Source organism: Carettochelys insculpta, chromosome 2 (assembly GCF_033958435.1).
Source record: "Carettochelys insculpta isolate YL-2023 chromosome 2, ASM3395843v1, whole genome shotgun sequence".
Lineage (NCBI taxonomy): Eukaryota > Metazoa > Chordata > Testudines > Carettochelyidae > Carettochelys > Carettochelys insculpta.
In genome coordinates, this window is record NC_134138.1 from 270,163,525 (window position 1) to 270,176,992 (window position 13,468).

A 13,468-nucleotide genomic window follows, 5' to 3' on the forward strand; every position below is an offset into this window, starting at 1 on the left:
CTGGCTGGGTATGTGTGAAGACGTGGAAAAATATGTGAAGATGCAGAAAAATCACTCTCTCTGGGCTCGCCTGTTGACCCTGATACTGCACTCTATCACGTGGAGTAAGGGACGTTGGCCTGAGCCCAAAGAGCCCTGATCGACACTAGGGCAGAAAGTCAATTCCAATACATCAATTCTAGCTATGCTAATGGCATAGCTAGAATTGCGTATCTGGGATCAACTTTGTTCCCCCGTGTAGACAAGGGCAAAAGAGAGAAGTTCTTTGCCCCAGTGCAAAGCAGCCACTGAAAGCAGAAGGCTCCACCCCTGAACTTGTCCTGTACCAATGGCCTTATCCTCCTCTGAGCATTCCCATTACTGTGATTGCAGAGGCTGAGCTGTGAGGAACAAGACTGCAAGCAGAGGGCGCAGGAACGTGCTGGCTTGCCCTAAAGACCTGGCTGATGCTTGGACATTTCTGTCAATTTGTTTTACATTTTGTGACATTACTGGACGTTTAGAGTGAATGGGAAAACCATCATTGTAACCGCTGCACTGAGTTTGCACCGAATCTCGTACCAAGTGGGCCTAGTGAGGTGTCTGATGAAAGCTGGTGATCCACTGAATCTGTTTCTATGTCTGTACCATTTTTGTATGTGCAGTTATAAAATTGGCTCTGTGCTTGTATTGGAAATGTGAAGTTCTGGAGGGACGCAACAGGAGGCAGGGTCACCTCCTTGGCAGGTGAAGATGGACTTAAGGAAAGGGCCATTCAGAGTCCAATCCATATCTCAGGAGCTTAGCTGAGACATGTCATCCTGAAATTTGCCCATGGCAGAATGCCCCAAAAGAGGACAGACAGACAGATGACCTTATCATGTGGTTCTCCACTGTGTATGTGACCAAGGCAGGGATTTCGCTCCACATGGGCAAGACAATAAAGGGGACCCTGACAGTCACCATTTTATCTCCTGTCTGCAATCTCCATTTTGTCTGCAATCTCCAGGCTGCAGTTTGCAGGAATATCTCTGCGATGAACTGAGCCTGAATGGACCACTGACCCACCCTAACCTAGGAGGTATTTACAGAGACTATTAAGGTGCAGCCTATTCCATCTGCTGCACGCCTGCATCAAGGAATTTATGATTGAAGTATGTAATTTGTCCACTTTAACAATCTTTATTCTCTCCCTATTCTTTCTTTGATTAGTAAAAATTGACTTTTTAGATTCTAAAGGATTGGCACGGCACAGTGTTTTGGGCGGGATCCAAGTATATATTGACCTGGGAATGTGACTGTGGCACCTTAAAGATGCATCTGATAAAGTGAGTTTTCACCTACAAAAGCTTATGCCCATATCAACCTGTTCGTCTTTAAGGGGCCACAGGACTGTCTGGAGTGTAACTCTCCAGAACAGATGCATCTGACACAGTGGGGTTTTGCCCAGCAAAGCTTGTGCCCAAATAAATCTGTGCATCTTTAAGGTGCCACTGGACTCCTCGTTGATTTTGCAGTGACAAGCTAAGATGGGTACCCTCCTTGACACTTAACTCTATTCAGGTCCGGTTTGGTTAGGTCTTCAAAGTTTTCAGTCTTCATCAGTCCAGATGAAATTCTGCTGGAGGGCGGTATCTTTGAGGTAATTTTATTGACCACATCTACCATGTGTTCCGAGTCTCAGCTTGCCACCGGAAATGCTTACCAAAGGCACAACAAGGGATGTTATTCTAGAGGGAGAAGGTGGGAGCCATAGCACAGTGTAAACAGACAGCAACCGGGCAGCCAACCTGACAAAGGAGAGATGGAAAGAATTCTGGTTTCACTCCATTGTCCAAAGTATGAAGGAAGAAAGATATCGTCTTGGGAAATTTTCCATTTTAAGCCCACTGGGAAAAAAACCCCACAAAACAAACAGAAAAGCCCAAATAAAGCAGCTGAAACCAAGAGATGAGGAAGGATGGCTCTGTGGCAAAGAGACCAGCCTGCTACTTGGGAAACCTGGTTTATGTTTCAGATCCAGCACAGATTTCCTGTGTCACAAGTCATTATCATCTCTGTACCTCATTTCTCCATCAGTACAATGGGGGTAATAGCCTCACTCAGCCTCATAAAGGTGTCATGAATAAGTACCTTAAGGACGGTGAGATCCTCTGACATGACAGCGATGGGCCATGTAAGCACCTTAAGCAACTGGAGCTTAACCAGATTCATGCACCTTGTTTTATTTTAGACAGAAAAGAGCAAATTCTTTAATGACTAAAATCTCATATGGGAACCAATGGGATACAATTACCCAGTGCCGCACGAACTACCGTACAAGAGCTCACCAGCAACTCATCTAGACTAACAAACTCTATCCAAAGGCAGATGAGGGCTAGATACTTTAAAAGCAAACTTAAACCTCCTCCTGTAATGCATCCAAGCTTTCAATGTTGTCCCACAAAAGGGGAAATTTCTTCCTGACCCCAGTTGCCCTGGAGCATGATGGTTGCCATAACCTTTATGAGTTTCTTCCCAATTGGTGTAGCAGCATGTGCCATTCTTACACTCATACACTGCATGCCTCAGGAAGGGAGGTTGTGCTGTATGCACTGTGGGCGTGGATAAAAGCTGCTGTGCTGCTCTCGGCTTGCTCACTGTTTACTCATTTGCACTACAGCCAAATAGTAGCAGGTAGAGAACACAAACAGGAGATTAGGGCAGGAGACCAAGGTAGTATTTAGTATTTAGGTAGCTGTGTTCGTCTGTATCCACAAAAACAACGAGGAGTCCTGCAGCACCTTAGAGGCTAATGGATTTATTAGGACATGAGCTTTCTTTGGAAAACCCCCTTCCTCAGATGGACTAGAGTGGAACTGCAAAGGCAGATGTAGATGTAAGGAAATGACTGCAAAAGAAAGAAGTTGCTCTTCTTTGTAAATTAGGGTGAACAGTCAGCATGACTGTGGCCTTTCAATGTAGCTGATGGGGAGATGTGGACGTCCACTGAGGGGAAGTTGCCTCTGTAGAGCATTAACCAATTTAGATCTTTATTGAGGCCAAATTGTACGGTTTTGAGATTGCAAATGAGCTCCCAATTCATCTGTTGCCCTTTGTAATCGAGTTTTGAAGTGTTTTTGTAGAAGGATGGCTACTTTTCAATCCTTTACTGAACGTCCAGGGAGGTTAAAGTGTTCCCCTACAGCTTTACGTTTGTTCCCTTTCTTAGTGTCTGATGTGTGCCCATTTATCCTTTGGTGCGGAGACGGTCTGGTTTGTCTGAGGTACATGGCAAAGGGGCGTTGCTAGCAGTCGATGGCACATATCATACTAATGGATGTGAAAATGTCTGAGCCCGGGGTGGTTCAGCTGATGCGGTTCAGCCAGTTCTGGTTTCATATGTAGCCAAATTGAGACTGTGGCAACGAGGGCCCCTGAGCCTGCTGCATTGAACCCCAGGAGACTGTTACCTCAGGACATGACATGAAAGCCACCATCAAACCCATGGTCTCTTCCGCACTCTATTGGTGGTGAATGGGGAACAAGGCCTTGTAGTCCTTTCCTCACGTGGCCCTCAGGGTTTGGGCATTCCATGTCTTAACAGCCATTCAGCACAGAAGACAGCTCTCCAATCAGCCAGAGCAGGTCAGACACACGTTTGCTACAAGACAGCTAGAATTCTCCAACACGTCGGTTGATGGACCTGACCCTTGTGAGGTACCAACGCCAGCGGCCTCCAGGGCACGCAGAATGTGGCAGGGGTGAGCAGAGACTGAGGTATTGCCCAGGTGACCTGTGAGGCAGCAGAGATCAAACACTAATGTCCAGAATTCCGGAATGAGGAAGAGGCTTCCGTATGTGGCACAGGTGTCAGACCCTGAACATGCAGATGTTGGACAGGATGCAGATCAACTCTATCTTGCAAAGATCTGACCTTCCTGCAGTTGCTTGCGTTGGTGTTGTGTGCTCTTGTTGCCAGGATGGACAAAACCATCCCAGCACGCTGCGCTCTCCAGCTCTCCCTGAATGCACAAAGGATTCATGCCCTAACCCTACCTGGCAATGCCCACGGGGCTACTCCAGAGATTGGTGGATTTGCAGGGCTGAGTCAGATCTAGGAACTTCACTCCATAATGCCTGGCAGCAGCATCACGCACAATGGTCCACAGTAGACTACACACGTGATGAGGCAGTGGAAGAACATTCTGACAACAGTGTCTGTTTTCTTTATTGATGTCAATGGAGCTGCAACATGTCAATCCTCTGAAGATCCGGATGCTGGATTGGCTATTACATGGGGCCTCTCATGCCAAAGCCTGCACCAGCCTTTGCAAGTTGATTGTACATAATATGCTGAAACTGAAATGCAACCCTTGCTGAGGGGAGGCAGCGCAGGCTATAGACCACACCCTGCACCACCACATGTGACAGCTGAGGATAGGACACGAAGGACACCTTGTCTGAAGGGGCAGAGCTGGGAAGAACATAGTTTCCTGAGTAGAATTTAGCCAGGTCAGGTTTGTAAACCACGAGCTTTGTACCAGCGGTACTGAAGTGCTCTAGAAAGGCCAACCCACACAGCGCTAGTGTTATCAGTGATAACATGCCATTGTTGAGCAACCCCAGCAGGGCATAGAGGGTCCGTGCCCTGAAGGGCTTACAGTTCAAACAAAAGGCTGGAGAAAGGAAGTAGCCTCATCCGCAGATGATAGATGGCAGCAAGAGATTACTCAACCTGTCCACTTTAACATGGGAAATTTGCAGCCAAAGCAGGAGTTGATCCCAAATCTCTTAAGCACCAAGCCAATGCCTTAACCACCAGTCCTGCCTTCCTTTTTGAAGGGAAGTGGGGGTAGTTTCTAGATTATAGCTTTCCCTAGGCACCCAGCTAAGGCTGAGCCTCTAACGTCAGTAGCTTCCTAGCATCATCGTCAATAACCGTGGGCTCAGTGCCCGTTGGTGTCTGATGCCTCCCTCACTATTTCCTCCCATCTTTCCCCTCCCAGAGCAGAGTGGCTTAGTTTCTGTAGACTAGCTCTGCACCAATATACAACATCATCTATCCATTCTCTGTGGGGTCTGCCTCTCCTATGTAAACCATCCATTATGCCGAATACTAAGGTCTTGATTTTTTGTTCGTCGTTCGTTCTGCAAATACGTCCAAATAATTGTAGCTTCCATTTTATAACCTTCTGCAGCAGGTTCTCTTTCAGCTGTATCTTCCTATATAGTTCCTCATTGGTGACCTTCTGCATCCATCCTATTCTCAGACTCTTTCTATAACAACTCCTTTTGAACGCCAATATTCTTCTTTTCAAATCTTTCGTTATCACCCATGTCTCACATCTGTACAACATGCTGCTGAATACACGTTTTCAAGATGCCCAGCTTTGTTCTTAAGCTAATTGCTTTGCTTTTCCAGATCTATCCATCGCCTTCAAACTTGCTCTTGCTTTCGCTGTTTAGTCGGTATTTCCTTCTTACAGTCTAGATCACGCGTTATGTTGGTCCCCAGAACTATTTCACCCTTGAAGAGTTAAAAATGGGTCTGCCGGTGGGTTCAGTAACAACATGTTCATGGATTTGTCTGACTTTCGTAGCCCCTCTCCCCGCCTCAAATCTTTTAGGAGTTTCACAAGACCTCAAGCTGCAGGAGGGGCTCTGATCTCTAATTATATCTCTATGAAAATACATGGACAAGGCTTAACTGGTAATGGAAGAGGTGCCGGGGCTCAAGCAATTAGTTTTACTGTCATAACTCAGGCAGCAAGCCCAGAGGTGCTGGGGCTATGAAGAGCCAGGCTGAGGGGTACCAGGAATCAGTACTGCTGGCCCTGGCACAAACTAAGCCCAGCTTGCACATAGTATGCCAGCACATGCCAAAGTTGTCATCAAAGAACGCTGTCATTTAAAAGGGCAGCTGACTCTAGAAAGAACAACACATTTTTCAGCAATGGTCCAACAACGTGGGGAACTGATTAGCACTAGTCACTCTTCAGTAGGAGAGAGAACCTGACAAACAGCAGATTGCCCCACGAAGTCCACTAGCATTACTGTAGTCCACACTGGTTGTCACTAGGATAGAGTCTGGACAGACCTGTCACAGTTCCTGAAGTCACTGCACCTTAGATCGCTTTGCAGCCTTCCTGAAGGCACTTCATCAAGGACTCAGGCTGCTATCCAGCACTGTGGGGAGTGCAACCCTCTCCTTCTAAACCATTTCTGGGCTGCAGGATCACGTCTAGGGACTCACCAAACTCATGGCCGTGAAAAACATGTGATGGACTGTGAAATCTGCTCTCCACCCGTGAAATCTAGTCTTCTGTGTGGTTTTACCTATGCTGGGCAGATTTCACAGGCGAGACCAGTGTTTCTTAAACTGGGGGCCTTGACCCAGAAGAGAGTTGAAAAGGGGTCACAGTGTTGCAACCCTTACTCTGGGTGGCCAGAGAGCAGCCACTGTTAGGCAGGTACCCATCTCTGAAGACGGCTCCCCACCAACAGCAGCGCAGAATTAAGGGTGGCAACATCAAACAATGGCACCCTTATTTCTGCACTGCTGCCTTCAGAGCTGGGAGGCTAGAGAACGGTGGCTGCTGACCCAAGGCCCAGCTCTGCAGGCAGTGACCCAGAGACCAGGCTGGCAATATGAGATTATATCTTCCTTACCTCTGCACTGCTTCTGGCATCACACCGCTCTCTGGCTGCCGGGCTCCAAAGGCAGAGCTGTGCCCAGCTGCAGAGCAGATGTAAGAGTAACAATGCTGCAAACCCCCTTCAATAACCTTGTGAGCGCCTCCCTCCAACTTTTTGTGTCAGAATCCTACAATCCCAAATCTGTGAAATTTCAGCTGTAAAAAGCTGAAATCATGAAATTTATGGGTTTTAAAATCCTATGACTGTGAAATTTACCCAAATGTCAGGTCCATAGGGACAGCAAGGGTCAATTCATGTCCTTTTCCATATTTTTTGTTCTCCTCAACAGCAATTTCCCACCAGGGTGGAAGTCATCTCCAGGCTTGTCTACCTACCTAAGAATAGCTCAGTAATTGCCCCTGCTGATTTTAGTTTTTCAAGGAAACACCTGGAACTCCTCCCTGGAACTAGATCATCGCTCCTGGCCCACAGAGAGGTATATCGCATTTATGAAGTTGATGCAATTGTCTTGTAGATATTCCACATATCCCCAGCATCTGGCACAGTACAGAGCCATGTAACTCAGCGCTCCCTCATGCCAGATGCTGCACACCTCATCGGGCACCATGTCTCAAAGAACTTGCAATATAAATAGATAAGATGGGCAAAGGGTGGGAGGAAAGTACTATCCCCATGTTGCAGACAGGGAATTGAAGCTCACAGATAAAGTGACCTGACCAAGAGGCAAAGTCTGTGGCAGAGCCAGGAACTGAAGTCAGTTCTCCCAGATGCCATCCCACTTACTGCTTTAACCAGGCTCTCTCACGCACCTCGTTCAACTATGCAAACTTGGGAGCTGTGCTGGTGAGCACTGTGGGAGTCCTTCGAACAGCAGAGTAACAGAACAAGAACAAAGAGTGCAAGAGAAAGGCACCTACCTATCGCTTCTAGGGAGAGCTGGTTAGGAGGCAACCACAGCAGAGGACACTCGAATGCTTGGAGTGATGGCCCAGTGCCATCAATGTGTGAAGCCTGGAATGGGAGCGGCAGCAGCAGGCTCAGTGATGGACGTCCAATGTCATTTCAAGGCAAGGGGACGTGCCCATGCCCAGGCTCCTTCCCAGGACCACAGGCTAAGCAGAACCACATTAGCATGTCTGTGTTTGCTCTCGGCTGAGACAACATTTGTTCCTGTGTTTGGCAAGGAACCAGAGACTAGCTGTGCTGTCCCTGCAGCATCTCCAGGCTGAGGTTTTTGTGCTTCGCTTCTTACCCTTTGCTGTGCAGAACCAAGGCGAGAGATTGAAATCCGAGTATGGGACTGTGTGGGTTGCAAAGGAGTTCCTGGTAATGCTGGTGTGAAAGCCATGGGGGCCTGATCCTCTGGTCCCTCCCAGCGGTGCGAAGCTTTCCTGTGTGAACCTGCCAACCTTGGGGTCTCTCCGGTGGGGATAAACAGCACTCCCCTGCCTGGGCTGTGAAGAAAAATGAACTTTTGAAGGTGCTCAGATGCTCCAGCAGTGAGAACCAGCCAGATAAGGACATTAAATACCGCAGGCTCATCCCCCATCCTGGTCCTGAGGAGATCACTGCTAGAGGTGAGGGCTGTTTCAGTCAGTCCTTAACCTCTCTCAGAAACCACCAGTCAAAATGCTCCTGAGAACTAGCGGCAATGGCACCTTTTTCCACTGGCAATTGGACTTCTTTCACTCAAGCTGCTGGAGTGTAGCAACTTTTTTTCGGGGGGGTCTAAATTTAAACCAGTGGCCGCTGAGGTACCACGGTCGGTGGCTAATCTCCTGAGCCATCTGGCTGCAAGGGCACTGAGCTGGTGGCAGAGAGACAGCTTCCACCTGCTGCTGCTGCAGAATGGAGGTGCTGCACAGAGTTGCACTGCTTGCAGAAGGAGACCAAGCCCTCAGGCTGAGTTGGTGGAGAATTATTGCTCACAGGCACAGACCTGTGAATGGGCCAACCAGGAACAAGACAAGTCAATAGCTCCAGAAGCTGGGAAATTGCCCTGTCACAAAATCCTCCCCCTCCTGGTTTTTCACAGGCCCAGTTCCTGAGAGGTACAGGGCACCCTCTCTTCCCATATTTCACCCAGACATCCACACTTGTCCTGCTACCCACAGGTAACAGACGTGAGTCACATTACTTAACGTGTGCCTGGAAGGCACTCCGACGCCAGGAGATAAGCATGATGTAAGCACCTGTATAGAAGAGAACAGACACTTCTGCATTCAGCTGCAGTGCACAGAGGTTAATTTGTTGTGAACATTGTGAATATTTCTCTGCTTTCCATCGATGCATCCTGGCACTGAGAGGTGATTTGATAGCAGCTTTCAACTTCCTGAAGGGGGGATCTAAGAAGGATGGTGAGAGGCTGTTCTCAGTAGTGACGGATGGCAGCACAAGGATCAATGGTCTGAAGTTACAGCGGGGGAGGTCTAGGCTGGATATTAGGAAAAACTATTTCACCAGGAGGGTGGTGAAGCACTGGCATGTGTTGCCTAGAGAGGTGGTAGATTCTCTACACTGAGAGGTTTTTAAGTCCCAGCTTGACAAGGTCCTGGTGGGGATGACTTAGTTGGGGTTGATCCTGCTTGAAGCAGGGGGCCAGGCTTGATGACCTCCTGAGGTCCCTTCTGGCCCCATGATTCTCTAAGTTGTCTCCAGGCCACATGGTGTAGCAGCAGAGAGCCTATTGTTCAGTGTTTCCATCATGATCTCCCAGCATTGAGAGAGATGTGGACTTCTCCAGTGCCTCATTATGATTATCTGCTTCAATGCTGAAGTGAAACAACACTGGAGATGGCAGCCAGGAGCATGGAGATATTTTGTGAAACTCACTCTAATAACCCCAGTTTGGTTTACAGGATTATTGGTATTTCAATGACTTGAGAGCCTGAGGGTGTCTGCCCCGGGGAGCAGGGGTGAGGTTGAAGCCTGCCAGCCTGGGAAGGAAGCCCTTTATGTTAGGCTTCGCCCAGGAAGGTGGGTCTTGGGCTGTGCCCTCCTGCTCCCCAGGATGGCAGGCTTTCGTTCCTGCTTCCTGTGGCCATGTAGTAGTTTTTGTTCTCAGAAGAAAGTCACAGTGCAGCAAAGTTCAAGACCCCCTGATTTTAGACTAAAAGTGGCCAGGATATCCAGGAAGTCTGTGCTTGAACCAGGTCACAATCCGGTGCCCTAACCACTAGACCATCCTTCCTCTCTCAAATTAAACATTAATCCCTGAGCTGGAAACCCGAATCTGTTCTGGAACCAAGGGGCATTGAGTGTGACTCAAAGACTTGCCCTTGGATTGAATCTTTAATGGTTCTAATAAAGAATCTGGGCACTGGACTTTCGCCCATGTGAAAGCCACATGCTTTTCTGCAAGCATGAAACCACTCGCTTTCAGATTTACATGCATAATTCCTTATTGGAATCACATCTGTGCAAATCTTGACAACTCTATTGCTTGCAAGGGATTAACTGTGGGGGTGGGGGAGGCAGTCAGTCATCTCAGCAAGATGCTCTTCAGTGCGTTTACCACCAGGCACTGGAAGGAGATTATTGTTTGGTAAAATAGTTGGATCTTTCTTCTGGCGGTGAAAGATTCTTCATGGAAAGACCCTGCACAAAGGAAAAGAAACTGCCAACCTCCCTTCAGTAGAAACAGCCTGGCCCTTAACCCACAGGCTTTCTTTACAGCCTGCCCAGAACAGCTCTGAAGTTACACCCTGTCAGAAAGGGAAAGCAGCAGGAGGAAGAGAAAAGGGTAGAAGCAGGAATGTGGGAAGGGTGGGTCACTCTCACCTGTGGTAGGGGCCAGCCCTGTAATCTGATCACCAGCACAGTTGCTATGAATCAGCAGTGCCTGGCACTAGGGTGACCTCCAGGCAGCACTACAATGCAAGGACTCTGACAAGGAAGTGCCTGCAGCTGCCCCAGGTGCTGGGATCCAGGCTGCACTCCCTACCCTGTACTGCATTACTGTGCTTGCAGCTTGCCTTGTTTGGACATGGCCTTTTACCTTGGTTCAGAGAAAAATTGCACTGCCCTGTAGCCTTGTCCCCTAAGTGCCACCATCACTCTCTGTTTCCCATTCTTTAGGCTTCTGAATTCCCCTGCTGAGTTCCCCAGTGAACACAAGTCCTGCTGTTCCGGCTCCATTCTGAACACGTGTATGCAGAAGGCAGAGCTTTCTGAACGACAGCCCCACCAACTTTGCGTTCCTCCAGAAGCAACAATGAGACCAGGGATGGGCAGTACAGGAGTCTCATCAGAACAGATGACCTTGCATCTCAGTGTCTGCAGAGAAAAATGCAATCGCTTCTTTTTCCCCTCAGACAAGTCTTCCCATAACACCACCAACCTCCCTGCCCTGCAGATTTGACTCAGAGGAAACCATGTTTGTCTGTGTCTGTAAAAAACAACAAGAATTTCTGTAGCACCTTGTAGATTAATAGATTTATTAGGGTGTCGGCTTTCGTGGGTAAAACCCCCTTCCTCAGATGGACTGGAGTGGAAATACAAAGGCAGGTCTAGGTGTAATGAAATGACTGCAAAAGAAAAAAAAGTTACTGTCCATTGTGAATTAGGGTGATTGTCAAAATAAAGTACCAGAAATGTAGCACATGAAAGTGATTTGTTCAGTGATGGGCTTTCATGGGACAGACCCACTTCATCAGATCAAGCTGAGTGGCGACGTGGATGTCCATTGCGGGGATTTGGCCTTTGCAGAGTGTTGACCATTTTAGATCCTTACTGAGGCCAAATCATACAGTTTTGAATTTGGAAACGAGCTCTCTCTCTCTCTCTTTTTTGTAGAGGATGGCTACTTTTAAATCCTTTACTTTTGCAGTAATATTCTTACATATATGCCTGGGTTTGTGGTTCCACACCAGTTCGTCTGATGAAGTGGATTTTACCCATGAAAGTTTATGCCTAGAGTGAAGCTAGAACCACGTAACACCATCCCTCCACCCCCAACAATCCATGTTGCATCACTCCTTTATTATCTAGATGTGGAGCCTGGTCACTCCCATCCCCTCAGGGTATAATATACTGCTTCTAAATCCCACCAGTAGCACGGAGAATCTGTAAAAACAGGGACCTGCTCTTCTTTATCTAGAAATATATTGACAAGAATTCTTTCCACGCAGAGTCCTGCCACCACCTATTGAAAAGGAACAACCCAGCAATTAAACTTCAAATCAACATTCTTGGTTGCAACTTTAAGAGATGCCTTCAGAACTTGCATTTCTAGTTTGACGAGTGACTCATGTTCCAAGGGCATGAGTAAAACCCATCTCTCCCTCTGTTCAAGTACCGAAGGGCAGTGATCTTGAAAAGAGAGTGTAACAGGACAGGCTAGTTCCCATGTTTCAGGACATAAATATAAAGCATGTTCATAGCAGAGTAGTTGGGGGATCTGGGGTCATGCAACGTCAATACAGAGTATCATGAAGTCAATCAGATTTCCCTCTGGTGTTTTGCATGCAGACTCTATAGGAGGCTGCCACTAGGCAAACTATGGCTGTCTAAGTTTGCTGGTATGTGCAGACAACGTGTTAGTCTCCGCAGAACAAGGAACAACCTCTCACTTGGAACTGTATACACACGTGTAAATTAGGGAAGGTTGAAAATTTTCCAGCTCACTCTTTCAACCAAAGGAAATTTTTCATGAAGAGGGTTTGCTTTCCACCAAACTTTTTTGTTTTTTTAATGAAAAAGCTAGAAAAAAAACCCAGCTCCATCTGCCTAAAAGTTTTATTCTTTCAGCCACCCTGCCCTGCCCCTCCCCCTACCCAATACTGAAATCTGGATTCCTGCCATGGTGACTCCTGGAATCTGCAGTTGTTCCTTCTGCCCTAGTTTACATGATGGGCCAGAATTCCCAGGTAGATAATGTCCCCATGATGCAACTGCCTCCTTTTATCACAAGGGCAAACTATAGTGAATCGTGGGATCTGTAGTAAAATCAATGAGCGCAGGGAGAACAGGAAGCAAAATGCAACCAACTTAAAACTCTTGTGCAGCACCACTTAAGTATTCATTCAGAAATATTTCTGTATTCTGATAAAATATTTCAGGTTTCATTTTCTAACACCACCCCCCCTCAAAGAGTTGACATTTTCCACAGGAAAAAAGGCCATTTCCCTACTAGCCCTATTATCCAAGCAAAATCCTTCAACAGAAGCCTATGTAATTGGTCAGCTGGGGACTCTTTCATCTTTGAAAAGTCATGGAAGTCGGGGGGGGGGGGGGCCCTAGAAGACTGGAAAATGGCAAATATAGTGCCCATCTATACAAAAGAGAAAAAGAGCAACCCAGGAAATTACAGACCAGTCAGTTTAACTTCTGTGTCAAGAAAGATAATGGAGCAAGTAATTCAGGAATTCGTCTGCAAACATCTGGAAAAAATAGGGAGCTAGGAAACAGCCAGCATGGATTTGTAAAGAACAAATCATGCTAAACCAATGTGATAACTTTATTTGATAGGATAACAAGTCTTGTGGATTAGGGAGAAGCAGTGGACGTGGTATATCTAAACTTCAGTAAGGCATTTGATACAGTCTTGCATGATCTTATCAATAAACTGGGTAAATACAACTTAGATGAGGCTACAATGAGGTGGATGCACAAGTGGCTGGATAACCATTCTCAGAGAACAAGTCCTGTGGCACCTTATAGACTAACTGATCTTTTGGAACATAAGCTTTCGTGGGCAAAGACCTGCTTCATCAAATGCATGAGTGGGGGGGGGTGTTTGCAGGGGTATGTCAAGAGGGGGTCCTGGTCTCAGAGAGTAGTTATTAACAATTTACAATCATGCTGGAAGGGCATAACAAGTGAGTGAGTTCCACAGGGGGTCTGTTTTGGG